Source organism: Chrysochloris asiatica, unplaced genomic scaffold (assembly GCF_000296735.1).
Source record: "Chrysochloris asiatica unplaced genomic scaffold, ChrAsi1.0 scaffold00046, whole genome shotgun sequence".
Lineage (NCBI taxonomy): Eukaryota > Metazoa > Chordata > Mammalia > Afrosoricida > Chrysochloridae > Chrysochloris > Chrysochloris asiatica.
In genome coordinates this window covers 16,125,353-16,144,923 of record NW_006408564.1, presented here as the reverse complement: position 1 = coordinate 16,144,923, position 19,571 = coordinate 16,125,353, and the positions used below count along the sequence as shown (strand labels likewise).

Here is a 19,571-nt window from a genome sequence, read left to right as displayed (position 1 = left end):
ATGAAGATTTACAGCTTCAGAAACCCCATACAGGTTGGAACTGATTCCATAGCACATAACCAATTGACTAACCAATAGGGGTTTCCAAGACTGTAAATCTTTACGGGAGCAGAAAGCCTCATCTTTCACCCATGAAGTAGCTGGTAGGTTCAAACTGCTGACCTTGCAGTTAGCAACTCAATTCGTAACTCACTGCACGACCAGGGTTCCTTCCAGGAATGAAGGTGAAGGTACCAAAAATACTCTGTAAGTTGGAGTATAATAGTGAAGAAACCCAGAGTCTTGTATTTGGCAGGCAGTAAAAGACATGGGCTTTGGGATCAGCTAAAAATTGGTTAGAATTTCTGTGCAAAAATTTGTGAATTCTTTGCACAAATCAGCCCTCGGTTACTCCTCTAAATATGAGCAAAATAATATTTGGCAGTGTTGCTGCAACAAGCACATATAGTTAGTGTATGCCAAACGCCTAGCTAACTGTCTCACATATAATCCCCACTGCCGTTGAGTTGATTATGACTCATGTTGTTGTTGAGTGCTATCAAATTGTTTTCCAATTCATAGTAACCTTGGATAGGATTTCCAAGGAGTGGCTGATGAATTGCAACCACTGACATGAAAGTCCAAACTGACCTTGTGGTCCAGTACTTATACTACAGTGCTGCTCCAGGAGTCCTCAGAGTCATAGCAACCCTTTGTATGGTTTCAAAGACTGTAAACCTTTACAGAAGCAGACAGTCTCATCATTGTCCTGAAGAGCAGCTGGTTGGATTGAATTGCTGAATTTGTGGTTAGTAATCCAATGATTAATGTATTGTACCCCCCAGGCCCATTCTCATACATAATTATTGTTGTTATGTGCCATCAAGTCAGTCAGTTCTGACTCATAACAACTCAGTATAGGGTTCTAAGGAGTGGCTGGTGAATTTGAAACACCAACCTTTGGTTCAAACTGACCTTGTGGTTCTGTGCTTATATAACCATGTCACACAAGGACTCCTACAAAATAATTATTATCAGGCCTTGATCAAGGTCATCAACACTGTTAGAAAGGCATTCATATACAAGGGTAAATCAAAAATTATCTGCACTCTGCCTATATAATTTATTTGAATCAACTTTTAGAAAAGACAAATACATCATTTTTTGACTTAATCAACTTGCTTTTCAATACACTTTGTCCATCTGTCAATAAGCTTTCTTATTCCCTTATAAAAAAAATATTTTCAACAAGCTGTGAGCCACAAAGGCACTGCTGTCTTCACTTCATCATCAGAGGTGAATCTTAGTCCTCGAAGGGCTGCTTTCAGGAGACCAAACCAGTGAAAGTCTGATGGAGTAAGATCAGAACTATAGGAAAGATGCTTTAACACCTCAGAAAGAAACTTTTGCTGAGTGTCAATAGTGTGGGCAGAGGTGTGCAGGTGTGCATTGTCATGAAAGATCACAATGTCCTTGGATAGCAGTCTTTTGCATTTAATCTAAACTTTAGGCTTCGGCTCTTCAGTGAGCATTTCACTGTAATGTGTACTGTTGATTGCTGAACTGTTTTCCTAATAATGTTCCAATGCTGGTTTTGAGACTCCCAGAAAACTGTATGCATCAATTTTCCAGCTGATGGTTGACTTTTTAATTTTTTTCTTGCTCCGTGATTGAGGATGTTTCCATTTCACAGTGGGCTATTTACTCTCAGGCTTGAAGTGATGACTCCATGTCTCGTTACCAGTAACAATTTTTTTTTTTTTTAGAAACTTTTACTTTCCTTTGAGTATTGGTCCAAATTTTGTTTGCAGATGTCTTCATTCACAGCTGCACAGCAGTGACCTTGAACTGAAAGCGCAGATAAGACCACACAGCCAACAGAAGTTTGAATATAGCTGGAGTGTAGATAATTTCTAACTCAGCCTCACACAATAGACTCTCCCTCTAGACCAATTATCTCAAAACTCTGTCTGGCTATAGACAGAATGATGTAATTCAATGTTCTTCACACTCATGTCATCAAAGTAGAGATTCAAGAATAGCACACTGGACAGATGACGTGGTTTGAATCCCAGCTTCACCTCTTTTAGCTATATGTCCTTGAAAAAGGTACTTAACTTCGTGGTGCCTGTCTCCTAAACTGAAATGTGGGATAACAACAGTGTCTATTTCATAGGATTAATATGAGGGTCAATGAGTTAGTACGTGCAAGTTGCTTAAAATAGGACTTGACACACTGTTTGTTATGATTTGCTTTCACTTTTTCCTTAATTTGATCTATTTTCTACATATTCATTTTAAACAGATAAATTATATTATGTCTACAGATGAAAAACCATGTTTAAAAAATAAACACAATAAAATGTAACCAATGTTTGAAAGTTCAAGTAAATATTATTTCCTGCTGAAGATGTGAGTCTGAGTCTTGTATTCTCTTTGTTCAGGTGGAATTTTGAAAGTACTAGAAAAATGTTAGCTATGAGTAGAAACTGATTTCCCAGCACCTAACAACAAAGAAATGTTAAAGGCAATCTTGTTTTTAACTGAGAATTTCTACAAAAATCAGAACAGTATTCTGTGTCTGGACGTAAATGCCCCACACTTGGGTAAACAAAAATTGATGCTTACAGAAATAGGATCAGGGAACAACAGCTTCTGACCCTGGCAGCACTAGTAATCAAAGGTAGGGCTTTACAAAGTTATTTGCCATATTTTTATGCAAATAACATGACTTACACATTTTTTTTTTCCCATACGCGCACTATACCAGTATTTTTTTCAGACTGGTGGCTCCCATTTCTTTTTTCCCTCTCGAAGGAAATTAGGTTAAGCCTTCATCTTGGTACCTACTGATGTAGAAAGGAGCTCCTGGACTACAGGCAGGATTCCTTCTGTTCTGCAAACTGATTTCTTTAGTGTAAGGAGCAATCACTTTGTCTGCCCTGGAAAGCCCTCACTTGGCTAGGAGGTGGAGAGGTCTCTCAGGCAGAGGAGGTGGGAGAATGGCAGTTGTGCTCATCCCACCCTATGATCAGGCAGGCCGGCCACCACACTTGGGCCATTTGAGTCTTCCACCCACATGGTCACCACAGGGTAGGCATGAGATTTGTGTCAAGAAGGGGCTGCATGTATCTTGCTCAGATAAGACAGGTCTGACTGGCCACCTGAGGACCTCAACAAGCAGAGGCAGTACATGCTGGTACCTGTATAGCCCTGCCCCTGTGCTTGAAGTGAAGCAGTACCAAGGGACACAGGCACTCATGGGCTCCGGCCCCCACTAGCAGCCCTGTGTATAGCCCTCCACCCGACCCTCTGCCATTCTCCAGTACCACACACCTTGGAAAAGACATGAAGAACTCCACCATCTTCAGGCCTAGCTGGGAATGGCTTCAAGACAAACTAAAAATTTTCAACATTTATTTTCCAGACACTGGGCATATTAATTTATGAGAGCACATTAACTGTGAAAAAAATATGATAATTTCCACAGCTCTGTGTTTCATGTATAAAATGAAGGAATAGGAGTTTGTACGATCCCTTTTATGTTTGGGATGCAAACATTCTGATGTTGCCTGAAAAAGGCTAGTTTTACTGTGTCCCTCTGCTTAGCTTCATCAGCAAACCCTTGAGTGATCAATTCTTTCTTGAATGAACTGACCACTTTGGAGTATTCTAGTTATCCTGTGTGGGCAACATCCTCTTCTCAATTAGAGGAAAAATTCCTTGACACCCAAACAGTGCTCATTTAAAATTATTTCTAGTGTGAGACTGTGAGAAGAAATGATGGTTTCATATACTTGATCTAAATAGAATACTCAACAATATTTGTTTTCCTATTAGAGCTATGGTAGCGTAGTGGTTACGAATCGGGCTGCGAACCTAAAGGTCAGCGGTTCGAAACTACCAGCTGCTCCGCGGGAGAAAGATGAGGCTTTCTACTCCCTTAAGGATTTACACCCTCGGAAACCCTGCACAGGGTCGCTATGGGTCGGAACCGACTCGACGGCACGTAACAACAACAACAACAATTAGAACAATGAGAGACAGGAAGGTGAAGCAGGAAGGGAAATTTTGCCACTCTGAAATATTATTCTCTGAGATTCTCACATAACCCCAAGTAGACAATATGAAAATGTTTGCACAGGCTTAAGATCCTTCCAATATGGAAAGTTTAGGTACCCTGTATGAATAAAGTGTACCATAAGCATTTTAATTTTAAAATTTAACTTTAAAAATTACATTTTTAATCTCTCTCTTGCTAACTTTAAAAATCTCATTGGAATATTCATTAAAACAATTTCATAAACCCACTATTTCTTATTTCCTTTTTCAGTGTTACTTCAAGTCACAGAATTGAGTCACTGCAAAATTCCACATTCCTGTTATGGCACCATGGGATATTGTTCTGCATGGCAAGGTCAGTTTGAACCACAAAGTCCGTGGTTCAAATTCTCCAGTCACTTCTCAGAAACCCTATACAGGGTCACTGTGAGTAAGAACCAACTCAACAGCACTTAACAACAACAAAAAAACATCTCTCTGAGTATCATTTTTCTTTCTTTTCTTTTATTATAGTCTCTTCACTGTTTCTGCACTTACATCACCAGGCTTAGCCATTTTTCACTGAGACTGTTCCCTTATTGCTATTCCATATGCTAGTAGAAAGTATACAGAGAAAACCTCATAAATACAGAGATATTGGGTAATCAGCTGGGCTCACTCAGTAGCCGAAAGACTCAATCTACATCACTTTGGCTATCTGCATTTTCTTTGGTGGCAAGCAAGAGAAATGAATTCTAACAACATTAAATAATAATAATAAAAAAGAATTTACTTAGAAGAATAAGGGAGCATTCAGAGAATAATAGGTACAGCTGGAAAACTAGGTTTAAGAAGATCAAGAACTGAGGCTCTAGGTTGCCAAACTATAACCCACAGACCAAATCTAGCCCAGTAACTGTTTTTATAAATAATGTTTTATTGGAAAATGGTCATACCTTTTTGTTTCCATATTGTCTGTGGCTGCTTTCCTTTTACAACAAAGTCAAATAGGAGACACAGATCATATGACCCACAAACTTAAAATACATGGTTTGGTAACCTCCCATCCTTGATAAGAAGTCCTGGTTTGGTGCTGTAGGATAAGCACTGGACTGCTAACAACATGGTTGGTGGTTCAAACCCACCTGTCACCCCTTGGAAACCTTATACAGGGTTGCTATAAGTTGGACCCAACTCGATGGCACTTAACAACAATACCAACAATTCTTTATTATGGAAATGCATGGACACTCCATGAATGGACACCATTTTCAGAATATCCTGGCAGGACTGTACCTTCCCCAAAGATTTTCAGTCCTTGTATTTCCCACTTCAAGATTTAAAGTTCTTGGAGAGAGAGCATACTGACTGACTTTGAGTTAAATGCTCAAACTCTCCTCAGTGGAGGGCTAGGTTTCTTGACTTCTATTCCAATGAAGGCAGTGTCCATTGGGTAAGGCATAATTCCCAAAGCAAAACTCAGGAGCTTTCACCAAAGAATAGAGAAGAGGCACCAGGCAGGGACAAATAGCAGATCTCCGGTATACACACTCCCACACAGTAGCCTTGCAGCATTTCAGATGTATGCTTCAGTAATATTAAAATATATGAACACATCCTACATGTCATCAAGTTTTCAGTTGCCCATGAATAGTCAAAAACATGAGTGATAACTCTGAATCCCCAAGTTCTACTATACTCCATTTCTCCTAGTTCCAGGAACACTCGATATAACACTGAGGTAAAAACAAAAACAATACCACTGGACTTCTGTCCCAACACTGATAAGCAAATAAATCATATCACATTCCAGAGACGCAGTTTCGCCACCCTGCTCAGCTTATCACACAGAGGTGTGGTGAGGGACAAGGTCAAGTATGGAGTTGTTGCTGTTGTTGTTATTAAGTGTTGTCAAGTCTGTTCTGACTCATAGCAAACCTGTGTAGAATTCCCGAGAAGTGGTTGGTGGGTTTGAATCACCAACCTTGCAGTTAGCTGCCCAGTGCTTATCCTACAGCAACACATCAGGACATCAATCAATACAACTTTAATCTTCGCGGTTGTTAAAGTAAGAAATCTCAGTATGGAGTAGGTGTTCATTAAATATTTGCAAAATGAATGAGGAGTCAATGTGGAAAAAAAGGACATTGTGAATGGAAAAATCAATAGAAAAAGGAAAGTTTGTTTAAAAATTCAAATAAAACGTTTTATAGAAGGGTTTGATTGTCTTTAAATATGATAAGCTACAGTTCATGAGGAGCTTGCCTGTTGATCGTTTCTTCATATATTGTTGTTGCTAGATGTCACCAAGTTGATTTAGCTCAGTGACACATGTAACAGAGTACAATGGCCCTATGGGGTTTCCTAGACTGTAATCTTTACAGAAGCAAATTTCCAGGCCTTTTACATGTGGAGTTGGGTGGGAAATTTAAGCAACTATCAAATTTCTCTAACCCATAACTTAATTCTCAGCTAATCCAATGCCTTCTTTAAAGCTCCATTTAAATATCAAATTTAACACATCATGATGGCATATTTTATTAACCTTAAAAACTTGTTCCAGATTTCCCATTTGTCTAAGTAGGAAACCACCTTGCTATTTGTTCAAGTACAATACTGGGGAGTCATTTGATCTTTTATTCTTCTCCAATGGTAATTATTCTAACAAATCCTTTGGGGTCTACTTCCAAAACACGTCTTGGATCTATCCAGTCTCCGCTATTTCAATCCAACTGCCATAACCTAAGCCATTATCACCGCTCTCCACGATCACTGCTAAACCATTATCACAGTCTCTGACTAGAAAGAATGCAGACCCAGATCTACATCAGCTTCTTACTTTCATTCTTGACCCTTAAAATTTAACATCAGAAGGAATCTCCTTAAAGCATGATATCAGATCTTGTCACAGTTGTGCTTAAAAGCCACTAGTGTTTGCCATGACACTTAGAATCAAATACAAGCCCCTTTCTTAGCTCACAAAAATCTTACCTCAGATGCTTGTCCTCTCCTCTTCCTGTCCTTCATAATGCTGCCCTAATAAAATATCACAAAGTTGGGGGGTTTACAAAACATGTTCTCACAGTTCTGGAGGCTAGAAGTCCAAATCAGGGTCTTGGTCATGTCTTTTGGAGGCTTTGAAAAAGGGACCATGCCATGTTTCTCTCCTAATTTTGCTGGCCACATTTCTTTTCTACTTAAAACTGCATCTGTCTCCATCATTACATGGAGTCTATCGTCACCCTGTATGTGACTCTGACTAACTGCTTCTGTCTCTGTCCTATGATTATGAGAAAGGGTTGGGGTTAGGACACACTCTTCTCCAGTCACGATTTCATAAATTTAGCTGCAAAGAAAAGTCCAGTTTCCCCAAATAAGATCATATCACAGGTACAGGGATTAGGATTTCAACATTTTTCTTAGGGACAATATGTTAACAATGTTCTATCCACACCTCTCTTCCTTGAATTGATTTTTCACTTTGGTGTTTCCCATGTTATGTTGTTATATTTACTACCATTAAGTCAGTTCTGACTCATAGCAACCCTGTATAGTTTCCAAGGAGCAGCTGGTAGGTCCAATCTGCCGACTTTGTTAGCAAAGTGCTTGTTTTCCAGCGCCATCCCAAGACTCCCTTTATCTGCTAGTCTTATGCTATCCACCGTCTAGGTTTAATTTTTCATACCAATATGGTATACCAAGACAGCTGTCACTCTTTCTTGATATCTTAGTGTCATGTTTCTTTCTTTTATAGGCTTGGTGGTGGTGGTTTCTGAGGCTATAAATCTTTACGGGAGGAGAAAGCCTCATCTTTTTTCCAAGGATTGGCTGCTGGAATTGCTGACCCTGAGGTCAATGTGTAGCCCACTATGTTACCAGGACTCTTTTATAGGGTTACTAAGGAGCTCTGGTAGCGTAGTGGTTACGAATCGGGCTGCGAACCACAAGGTCCACAGTTTGAAACTACCAGCTGCTCCGCGGGAGAAAGATGAGGCGATCTGCTCCCGTAAAGATTTACAGCCTGGGAAACCCTGTTCAGGGTCGCTATGGGTCGAAACCGACTCGACAGCACTTAACAACAACAACAACAACAACAGGAATATTGGCATTCTGGTGTGGCATCGTAGTATAAATACTGGACTGTGAACATCAAGGCCAGTGGTTCAAACCCACCAGCCACGCCTCAGAAACTCTACACAGGATCACTATGAATAGGAACTGACTCGATGGTACTTAATGACAATAACCTTGACATACTAGTTGTTTTCTTATTTTTTAAATATGTTTCCCTTTTCCAGGCCACACACTTCACAAAGATGGGGGTATCACATCTATCTTATTCACCACCCAGTCTCCAGCTCTGAGTACAGTGCCTAGCACATACTTTGTTGTTAAGTACCATTGAGTCAGTTCAAATGCATAGTGACCCTCCATATGGTTTCTGATGAGCAGCTTATGAGTTTGAACCACCGACACTGCATTTCCAGCCAACCTTGCAGTTCAGTGGTTATCCTACAGCGCCACACCAAGACTCTTAGACACTCAATAAATATTAAATGAATCAATGCCAAACCTACCTCTGATTTCTTATTGTTTCATTTACTGTTTCGCCAATTCTTTCCCTAGATCTGCATAAAAATATATAGCTTTTTCCCACCCCCTCTCATCTGTGACGAAAACAGAGATGTTGAACTCATTCTTTTTATAGAACTGGAAAAACAAATATCAGAGAGTTTAAGGAACTTAGTTAAAGATTAAGAACCTCCAATAAGTGGCAGAACCAGGACACCTGTTAGATATTGTCAAGCTGATTTTAGCCTCATGGTGACTCCATGTAACAGAATCGAGTTACCCCATAAGGTTTCCTAGGCTATCATTTTTACAGGGGCAGATCACCAGATCTTTTCTCCTGAGAAGGGTCTGGTGGGTTCAAACCACCAAATTTTTTAGCTAGCAGCTGACTACTTAACCCACTGTGGCACCAGGCATCCTAGAACCAGAACTAAAATACAAGATTTCAGACATTTTCTCTAGTTTTCTTAAGCCTCAGGCAATGCCTCCATGCTTTTGTTCTAAGTGTGTGTTATTAACAAAGAATTGAAAATACTGAAATACAAGAGGAAGAACAGAGCAAGGGAAAGGCATGAGTCCTCTTTGCTTTAATTTTATTTGTAGTGTTTGTCTTTTCAGGTAACAAGCAAATAAAGCTCCATTACACATTCTGTTTCCAGCAAAGCTAGGCAGCAAATCTGTCGCTGGAATTTCAGAATTGGAAAGTCTTTTCAGGTTTTATGAAGATTTATTACAAGTGAGACATTATAGTGGGTAATAAAGCTAGCTTCATTGACTATAGCAATGATGGAAAGTAATTAAAAAGCTGTGGCCATACTAGATTTTAATTAGTATAATGGACATGTCTAAAATGTAGGTATACCCATTAATTATTCTGTTAAACTTCCATATATTCTAAAATATTAGAGTGCAATAGTATGTTCCAAGACAGAATGGTTGCATATAATGGATTCTTTTAAAAATGGATATTACTCTAAAATTTGACCAAGGATGGTTAATATTATCAGAAGTATCTTCTGGGCAATTTTTCATGAAAAGTTTCTGCAATCATTGAGTCAGAGTCCCTTCTTTCCCATTGGCTTTTACAAACACAATGTATCCCTTTATGATTTGTAGACAACTCTACCAGTACCATGTCTGAGGCTGGCTATTCAAATCTCATAATTGAGTCATTCGTTTTTATCTCTGAAATTAAAATAACTCAGGCAAAACAATTTAAGCCCACCCGACATTCACCTATAGCCAATCTACTTTTCCTGACTCATTTAAGTATAATCTAACTTATAAAATAAAGTTTTAGATTCCAAGACATAAGATTATATTTTTCTGGTTTGCCAACACATAAAAATTAAATGATCAATTATGGTGGTGGTGGTTGTTATGTGCCATGGAGTTGGTTCCAACTCATAGCGACCCTGTACAGGGTTTCTGAGGCTATAAATCTTTACGGAAGCAGAATGCCTCATCTTTCTCCCGTGGAACCACTGGTAGTTTCGAACTGCTAACCTTGCGATGCCTGTAAAGATGGTCAGCAACAATTTCTCCTACTTCAATGCACATCATTATTCCCACCAACACATTGAAGCTATTCTCCCTCACTTGAATTTAGGCCTGCCTATGAGTTGTTTCGATGGAACGTGATAGATGTGACATTGAGAATCCAGAACTGAAGCTTAGGAACTTGTCTTTGCCCTTATAGGTCCCAGCTGCAGTGTAAAAGAAGCTCAGGATATAGTACTAAATGAAAAGAGCAGACAAGGAGAGAGAATATGTGTACCCCAGTCATTCCAACATCCCCAGCTGAGGAACAGACACATGAATGAAACCATCTTTATGTTCTATCTCTACCTGAATTATCAGTTCAATGAAGCCACATGAATGACTTCAGCCATAACTACATAAAGCAGTGACAAGCCATACTCACCGACCCCTGCCCAACTTTCAGTATAGTAAGGGCATAAATAAGCCACTATAAACAAATCTGTTTGGGAAGTACAGCCAGATTGCTCCTTGGAAGTGACGATGGCGAGAGTTCACCTCTCATACTTTGGACATGTTATCAAGTAGGACAATATGCTTGGGGCAGTAGAAGATCAGCGCAGAAAAGGAAGACTTCAATGAGATGGTCTGATACAGTGGCTCCAACAATGGGCTCCAATTGAGAGGATGAGACAGTACTCTGAGTCAGAACCCACTGCATCACACCTAACAACAACAACAATACTTAGGAGTCTTTTCTGTTTGTTTTGTTTTATGCAGAAATAGATAACTGAGGAGTCACCCTCGTGCAAGCTGTACTTGGCGCTTTCCCACTGCTGTTTGCTACTTACAGCCCTTCCCCTTCAAGATGCCTGAGGAAGCGTACCATGGAAAGGAGGAGGTGGAGACCTTTGCCCTCCAGTCAGAGATTGCCCAATTTATGTCACTCATCATCAATAGCTTCTGTTCCAACAAGGACATTTTTCTCCAGGAGTTGATCTCAAATGCTTCTGATGTCTTGGACAAGATTCACTATGAGAGCCTGACAGATCGTGGTAAAGTGCTGAAAATTGACATCTTCCCCAACCCCCAGGAGCATACTCTTGCTCTGGTGGACACCGGCATTGGCATGACCAAGGGTGATCTCATAAGCAATCTGGGAACCATTGCCAAGTCTGGTTCCAAAGCATTTATGGAGGCTCTGCAGGCTGGTGCAGACATTATCATGATTGCACAATTTGGTGTTGTCTTTTATTCTGCCTATTTGGTGACAGAGAAAGTGGTTGTGATCACAAAGCATAATGATGATGAACAGTTTGCATGGGAGTCTTCTGCTGGAGGTTTCTTTACTGTTCATGCTGACCATGGGGAACCCAGTGGTCGGGGTATCAAACTGATTCCTCACCTTAAAGAAGACCACCAGACAGAGTACTTAGAGGAGAGGAGAGTGAAAGAAGTACTGAAGAAGCATTCACAATTCATAGGCTATCCCATCACCCTTTACCTGGAGAAAGAACGAGAAAAGGAAATCAGTGATGATGAGGCAGAGGAAGAGAAAGGTGAGAAAGAAGAAGAAGATAAGGGTGAAGAAAAGAAGCCTAAGATTGAAGATGTGGGCTCAGATGAGGAAGATGATAGTAGTAAGGACAAGAAAAAGAAGACCAAGAAAATTAAGGAGAAATACATTGACTGTGAAGAACTAAAGACCAAGCCCATTTGGACCAGAAATCCTGATGACATCACCCAGGAGGAATATGGGGAGTTCTATAAGAGCCTTACAAATGACTGGGAAGACCACTTGGCTGTGAAGCACTTCTCAGTAGAAGGTCAATTGGAATTCAGAGCATTGTTGTTCATTCCCTGTCTGGCTCCCTTTGATCTCTTTGAGATTAAGAAGAAAGAGAACAACATTAAACTTTATGTCCACTGTGTGTTCATCATGGACAGCTGTGATGAGTTAATACCAGAGTATCTCAACTTCATTCAAGGTGTAGTGGACTCCGAGGACCTGCCCCTCAACATTTCCCCGGAAATGCTCCAGCAAAGCAAAATCTTGAAGGTTATCTGCAGAAACATTTTCAAGAAGTGCCTTCAGCTCTTCTCTGAGTTGGCAGAAGACAAGGAGAACTATAAGAAATTCTATGAGGCATTCTCTAAGAATTTAAAGTTTGGAATCCATGAGGACTGTACTAAGCGGCGATGCCTTTCTGAGCTGCTGCGCTATCATGCTTCCCAGTCTGGAGATGAAATGACTTCTCTCTCTCCTTCTTACATGAAGGAAACTCAGAAGTCCATCTATTATATCACTGGCGAAAGCAAAGAGCAGGTAGCCAGTTCTGCATTGTGGAGCGAGTACGAAAGCGGGGCTTGGAGGTAGTTTATATTATGGAGCCTATCGATGAGTTCTGTGAGCAGCAGCTCAAAGAGTTTGATGGGAAGAGCCTGGTCTCAGTTACCAAGAAAGGCCTAGAGCTCCCAGAGGATGAACAGGAGAAAACGAAAATGGAAGAAAGCAAGGCCAAGTTTGAGAACTTGTGCAAGCTCATGAAAGAAAGCTTGAATAAGAAGATTGAGAAGGTAACAATCTCCAATAGACTTGTGTCTTCGCCTTGCTGCATTGTGACTAGTACATATGGCTGGACAGCCAACAAGGAATGGATCATGAAAGCCCAGGCTGTGAGGGACAACTCTACAATGGACTACATGATGGTCAAAAAGCACGTGGAGAACAATCCAGATCACCCCATCGTGGAGACACTGAGGCAGAAGGCTGAAGCAGACAAGAACGACAAAGCTGTCAAGGACCTAGTGGTCCTGCTCTTTGAAACTGTACTGCTCTCTTCTGGCTTTTCCCTTGAGGATCTCCAAACCCACTCCAACCGCATCTACCACATGATCAAGCTGGGCTTAGGCAGTGATGAAGATGAAATGAGAGCTGAGGAACCCAGTACTGCTGTTCCTGGTGAGATCCGCCCCTTTGAGGGTGATGAGGATGCATCTCACATGGAAGAAGTAGATTAGTCATTTCTACCTACAAAACTTGTGCCCTCTGTAATGTCCCTGTGATTCCAACAGCAGTCTTGAGTGGCCCTGTCCCACCTGGCTCCATCTGCTGATAAACTAGTGGTTATTTTGCCTCCTGGGACTTGTGTGTAATAAGGCAGGATATAAGGCCCTCTGGAGCTCTGGTAATGTAGTGGTTACGAACCGGGCTGCGAACCGCAGGTCAGCAGTTCGAAACTACTAGCTGTTCCGCGGGAGTAAGATGAGGCTTTCTGGTCCCGTAAAAGATTTACAGCCTTGGAAACCCTGTCCAAGATCGCTATGAGTCAGAACCGACTTCACAGCACATAACAACAACAACAATATAAGACCCTCAGGCCCTGTTCCCCCTCCCTTATTTGGGAGTGGGGTTAGATGTTGTGTATTGTGTCTTTTTGTTGTTTTTTATTTTGTTCTGAAATTAAAGTATGCAAAATAAAATGATGCCATTTTATACAGTTAAAAAAAAAACACAGATAACTTAAACACCAACATAATCACATTGTATCTTAGTCCCACATTGATGGAATGCTAAGTTCATCAGTTCCATACAAATTTATTGAACACCTATATTGAATTCTGGGAATACAGAGATGCTTGATATAGTTTTAGCCTTTAAAGAAATTCTTGTCTAAAGGCAGATACAGAAATAGAAACAGTAAATTGCAGAATAACATTTTAAATGTTACTAATGGTGTGGCACTGTAGGATCTGCACTGGATAGCAAAGCACAAGGTCAGCACTTCAAACCCACGAGCTTCTCCTTGAAAACCCTATACAGGTTTGTTGTGAGTCAGAACTGACTCGAAGGCATTTAACAACAATGTCAACAGATCCAAGCAGTTGAGTGCCAACCTCAATTGACAGAAGACTGAGGAAAGGGATAATTGGCCTGAGTAGAAAATAACTAACAATTATCCAGAAACAGAGGAATCCTGGTGTGGAGCTGTGGGATGAAGTACTAGAGCACAAGGGTGGTTTGAACCACAAGGTCGGTGGTTCAGACTCACCAGCCACTCCTTGGAAACTGTATACAGGGTTGCTATGAGTCAGAACCAAGTTGATGGCACTTAACATCACCATCATCAAAAGAATGTTGTTGCTCTTAAGTACCTTCAAGTCAATTCCGATCCATAGTGACCCTGTATAGGGTTTCCAAGGAGCAGCTGGTGAGTTTGAACCACCAACCTTGCAGTTCAAATGGCTTTGCAGTTTGGTACGTATCAAAAGAATCGAGATGATAAAAAGCATGTTGTCTAGGTCAGAATGGTAGGCAGAAGGCAGAATAGGGGAAAGGTAAGAAGTTGGTATGACTGGAATGTGAATGAGACCAGAAATGAAGGCAATAAATCTTGGGGTGGGGGGGAGGGAGGGGCACCAGATTAAGTAAATTTATGCCATAATGAGCTTGATCTTCACAGTATATGGGGCAGACACAGATTAGAACTAATTTTTAAATGCAAGTTATCAGGATACATTCATTAATGAGGTTCACATCTAACATTGTAATAGCCTGGAATCTATCATAAGTGACACAATCTGAATTCTAACTGGTAAGTGAAATAAGTAAAAAAGCATATTTGGGGGAATCACATAGCATAGGAGGATACTAAAGCAGCACAAAAAAATTAGAAGAGGGGCTGCAGAAATCTGGTACTCAAGGAACAGAACAGAACCCAAAAACCAACATGACACATTCACTTGTTTTCTCTTGATTGCTCTAGGGACACTCACTTACAACTCCTTAAGAAGTTCTTTCTAGTTATCCTTTTATAAAAATACACCTAGATGATGTGTTTGAAGTCTCAAGTTTTGACATTGCCCACTAATTTCCTCTTCTGAGAGATGAATACTTTGCTTCTATCTCACTCGATTTCCCTTGCCACTATCCCTTTTAGTGTGATTATATTGTAATTTTTTTATTAACTACTCCTCAGTGCTTTTATTATTATGACTATGTAAATATTTCTCACTGTTCCATCAAGAGATGTGCCATAATCACATTTAATTTTTCATACCCATTTTGTTTTATCTGGAGTTGAAATTTTTTATTTGCTTAGTTTTAGGTGTATCAAAGAACGCATTCCACACCTTCCAACAACTGTTCAAAATGCTTCTCCATATTACTATTATTTTTTTACAATGTCAAACATTTATTCTCAGTTTCAACAGTTTCATAAAGACAACCCTTCTTGGGTCCACTATATTCCTTCTCCAGTGTGGGCCACAATGTCTCCAGCACAAATAAACCCTGGGTTTTCTGTTAGCTATCATTTTAACAATTCCCTTCATCCAGGTTGTATCTCCTCTTTTCTGGATTCCTTTATTTTTACTTTGTTCTTACATTTTGATGACATTTTTTAAAAAAGGAAAAAAGTGCATGGGATGTAATCATTTTTAAAATATTAAAATCTGGGGGGGGCAATGTGTATACTTTTTTCTTTTCATATTTGAGAGTTTGAATAGAATAAAACTATATAATGAAAATCAGTTTTCCTTTAGAATTTTGAAGCTATTCTTTCATTCTCCTCATTTTCTATGGTACTATTTTGATCCTTTTTATGTGAAAGTGTCCCTATCACTTCAGGGGGATTTTATGGTCTTCTCTTTATCCCTGATGTGAAATTTCATGGTGGCATATTTTAGCAAAAGGATACTTACTTCCATTGTGATATGTACTTAGTGAGATCTTTAAATTAGAAAACTTATGTCTCCAAGTCATTGGAAATTTCCTTGCTATATAAAAGTTTAATTTTTGTAGAAGATGTTGATATTTCTGTGTCCGAATCCCCTCTGCATTCACATCTTCATTTAAAAGACTACTTATTGTGAAAATCTATGGCTCTTTGAATGAAAGATTATTTTTCTTGGCCATGAAAATGCATGAATAAGCCAAATATACCGGGAAGAAGCCCTTAAATAGTGGTAGAAGAGGAATAAAATACCCCAACTTTTTCACTCTTTGTTTTAAAAATTGCCGTGCATATTCTTCCAGATTCCTTCAATGAGAGCTAGACCTTCAGTTGATTTTCATGGCACTTGCCTTGACACCACACATTTTATTAGCCTTCTTTCTTTTCTTATCTTATTACCCTGCTATCCTGTTGCTCTAGTAGCGTAGTGGTTACGAATCGGGCTGCAAACTGCAAGGTCAGCAGTTCAAAACTACCAGCTGTTCCGTGGGAGAAAAATGAGGCTTTCTGCTCCCGTTTACAGCCTCAGAAACCCTGTACAGGGTCATTGTGGGTCGGAACAGACTTGACGGCACTTAACAACAACAACAACAAAATCCTATTGTTGTTACTGGTAAGTGCCTTGGAGTTGGTTCCAACTCACAGGGACCCGATGCACAGGAGGATGAAACACTGCCTGGTCCTGCACCATATCACAATTGTTGTTATGTTTGAGCTCATTGCTGCTGCCATTATGCCAATCCATCTTATTGGGGATCTTCCTCTTTTTCATTGACTTTACAAAGTGTTATGTCCTTGTACAAGGATTGGTCCTTCTTGACAACATGGCAAAAGTACTAGAGACAGCCTTGAAAATTCCATGGCTGGGTCAGGGACACCTTAGTCCTCAAAGTGACATCTTTGCTTTTTAACACTTTAAGACCTTTTACAGCAGATATATTTATGCAGTACACATCTCTTGATTTCTTCACTGCTGTTTTCATAAGTGCTAATTGTAGATCCAGGCAAAATGAACTCTGACAACTTCAAGGTTCTCTCTTCTTATCAAGATGATATGTACTGATCCAGTTGTGAGGATTACATTGAGGTGGAATTCATACTTTTTTTATGGCAATAGTCTTTGACCTTCACAGTGGTATTCAAGTCCTTTTTCCCTTTCAGAAAGCAAGGTTGTGTCACCTGCATATTGTTGATTGTTTATGAGTTCAATCCTGGTGCCATGTTCTTCTTCATCTAATCCAGTTTTTCAGATTATGTGCTCAGCATACAAATTGAATACATATGAATAAAAGGATACAACCATGTTGTACACTCTGGCTTACTTTAAATCATGCAGTATATTTTAGTCTTTGAACCAGTTCCTCTGGAGCACAATTAAGAGGTCAAGAACAACCACCATGTGCAATGTTATATATAGTTTATTATGATCTACATAGAGGAATGCCTTTGCATAGCTAATGAAACACAGTATCTTTCTAGTATTGTCGCTTTCAGCCAAGATCCATCTGATATTAGTAATGATATCCTTGGTTACATGTCCTCTTCTAAATCTGTATTGAAGTTTGGCAGCTCCTTGTGAAAGCACCACAACTCAGGTTTTTAAATTATCTTCAGCAAAATTTTACTTACATGTTATGTTAATGATGTTGTTTGAAGATCTCTGAATCCCAATGTCTTTCAAATTTTGTGGCATAGATGAGTGAATGCATCAGTTTGTTGAAATATTTCAATTTGTATTCCATGACTCCTGGAGACTTATTTTTTGCCAATGCCTTCAGTGTTAACTTGGACTTCTTCCTTCAGTGCCATCAGTTCTTGATTATATGTTACCTCTCAAAATGGTTGAACATTGACTAATTCTTTCTATTATAATGATTCTGTCTATTCCTTTCATATTCTTTTGATACTTCCTGCAACATTCAATAGTTTACCCATAGAATCCTTCAATATTGCAAGGTAAGGCTTTAATGTCTTCCTCAGTTCTTTCAGCTTGAAATTTATTCTTTCACATAACGTAGTGGTTACAAATTGGGCTGTGAACCGCAAGGTCAGCAGTTTGAAATTACCAGCTGCTCCACTGGAGAAAGATGAGGCTTTCTGCTCTCGTAAAGATTTACAGCCTCGGAAACTCTTTTCATGGTCACTATGGGTCGGAACCGACTCAACGGCACTTAACAACAACAACAAGTTCAAAATAAGATTGCTGGCTCTGGAGAAATGTCCTTGTCTCCTTTACGCACGTATAGACCCAGCATTGCTTGAAGATCTCCATATGTCTTGGCATCGATCTTTTCCTGGACCTAGAAGAATCGCAGTGCAGGGACCCCAGGTCCAAAAGACACATTCCACTCCAAAGGACTCTTCTTTCTTGGTGGTCTTAGGTCTGTCTTTCTCTGCTCATTTCTTTCTCCTTTTAGCTCTTGTCAAATAAAAGGTGCTGCAGACACACCCCTGGGAAGATCCCCGACATCAGATCAAGGTAGTGATGGTGTGGTAGGCTGGCTGGCTGCATGCCTTTAAGTTGGGTTTTGACTCATGTTGTTGTTTGGTGCCATCGAGTCAGTACCGACCCATAGTGACCTTATGCACAGCAGAATGAAACACTGCCTGATCCTGGGCCAACCTCACTATTGTTGCCGCGCTTCAGTCCATTGATGCTGCCACTTGGCCAATCCATCTCGTTGTGAGTTTCTGTGATTCTGAAAGCTATGACTCATAGCTACCCTGTATAGGGTTTCCACCTTTATGGGAGCAGAAAGCCTTATTCTATTCCCGAGGTGGACCAAGCTGCTGACCTTGCAGTTAACAGTACAAGGCATAACCTGCCAAGCTACCAGGGCTCCAAAGAATGGTATATTCCACCCTTAACCCTCTGACTGGTTGTCACAACAGATTGCATCATGGCATATTATCGCATAACTACCAAACCACTGAGAAGCATGATCCAGACAAGCTGACACATTATTTTGGAGGAATACAATTCAGTCCATGACAATCACCTAATGGACCTACCTGACAGAGCTTTTAATATTTTTAGCATTTACCTCCAATTGTCCCCCTCATTCTTGTTCTTCCACTTTGTTAGGGGAGAGTTTCTTGTACATATCCTTTTTATTTATTTATTTTTCTATTTATCATGATGTTATTTATTGGGCCACTTGTAAAGGTTTTCATTTTCCTTACATTTTGGTACAATCCATACAGAAAGCTGTAGTTGTTGATTTTCATCAGTAAGTATCTTAAGTCCTCTTCACTTCCAGCAAGCAAAGCTGTGTCATCTGCATATTGCAGGTTGTTAGTGAGTCTTCCTCCAGTCCTGATGCCACATTCTTTTTCGTACAATCCAACTACTCAGATTATTTGCTCAGCAAACAAATGGAATAAGTATATTAAAAAGATACAACCATAGTGCACACCTTTCCCGGTTTTAAATCATCAGTATCCCTTTGTTCTGTTCAAACAATTGTCTCTTAGTAGTTACAAAATATGGACTTAATTCCATCACCTGATGACTCTAGCAGTATATTACTGTGCTTCAGTTTTCCAGGTTATGCGCACTTCAGGAAAGTACCTTCATCATAGTAATGCTCTTGTGTTCACTATTTAATTGGGGATGTTGAGAGAACTGCCTCTCGCTTACATCACAAAACACAATTTGAAATGCAGTTATTAACCACTGGCACATCTGAAAGTTGGCCCCAAATTGATTCAGTGGAGCATGTGTCCCTTCAAGAATGTTGGGTAAGTGTGGTGGCTTTCCCATCA

General features: G+C 39.9%; 1 pseudogene; it reads left to right on the top strand.

Annotated features, from left to right (window-relative positions):
- Window positions 1–10,939: 10,939 nt before the first annotated feature.
- Window positions 10,940–13,092, top strand: LOC102838701 (annotated as a pseudogene).
- Window positions 13,093–19,571: the final 6,479 nt, after the last annotated feature.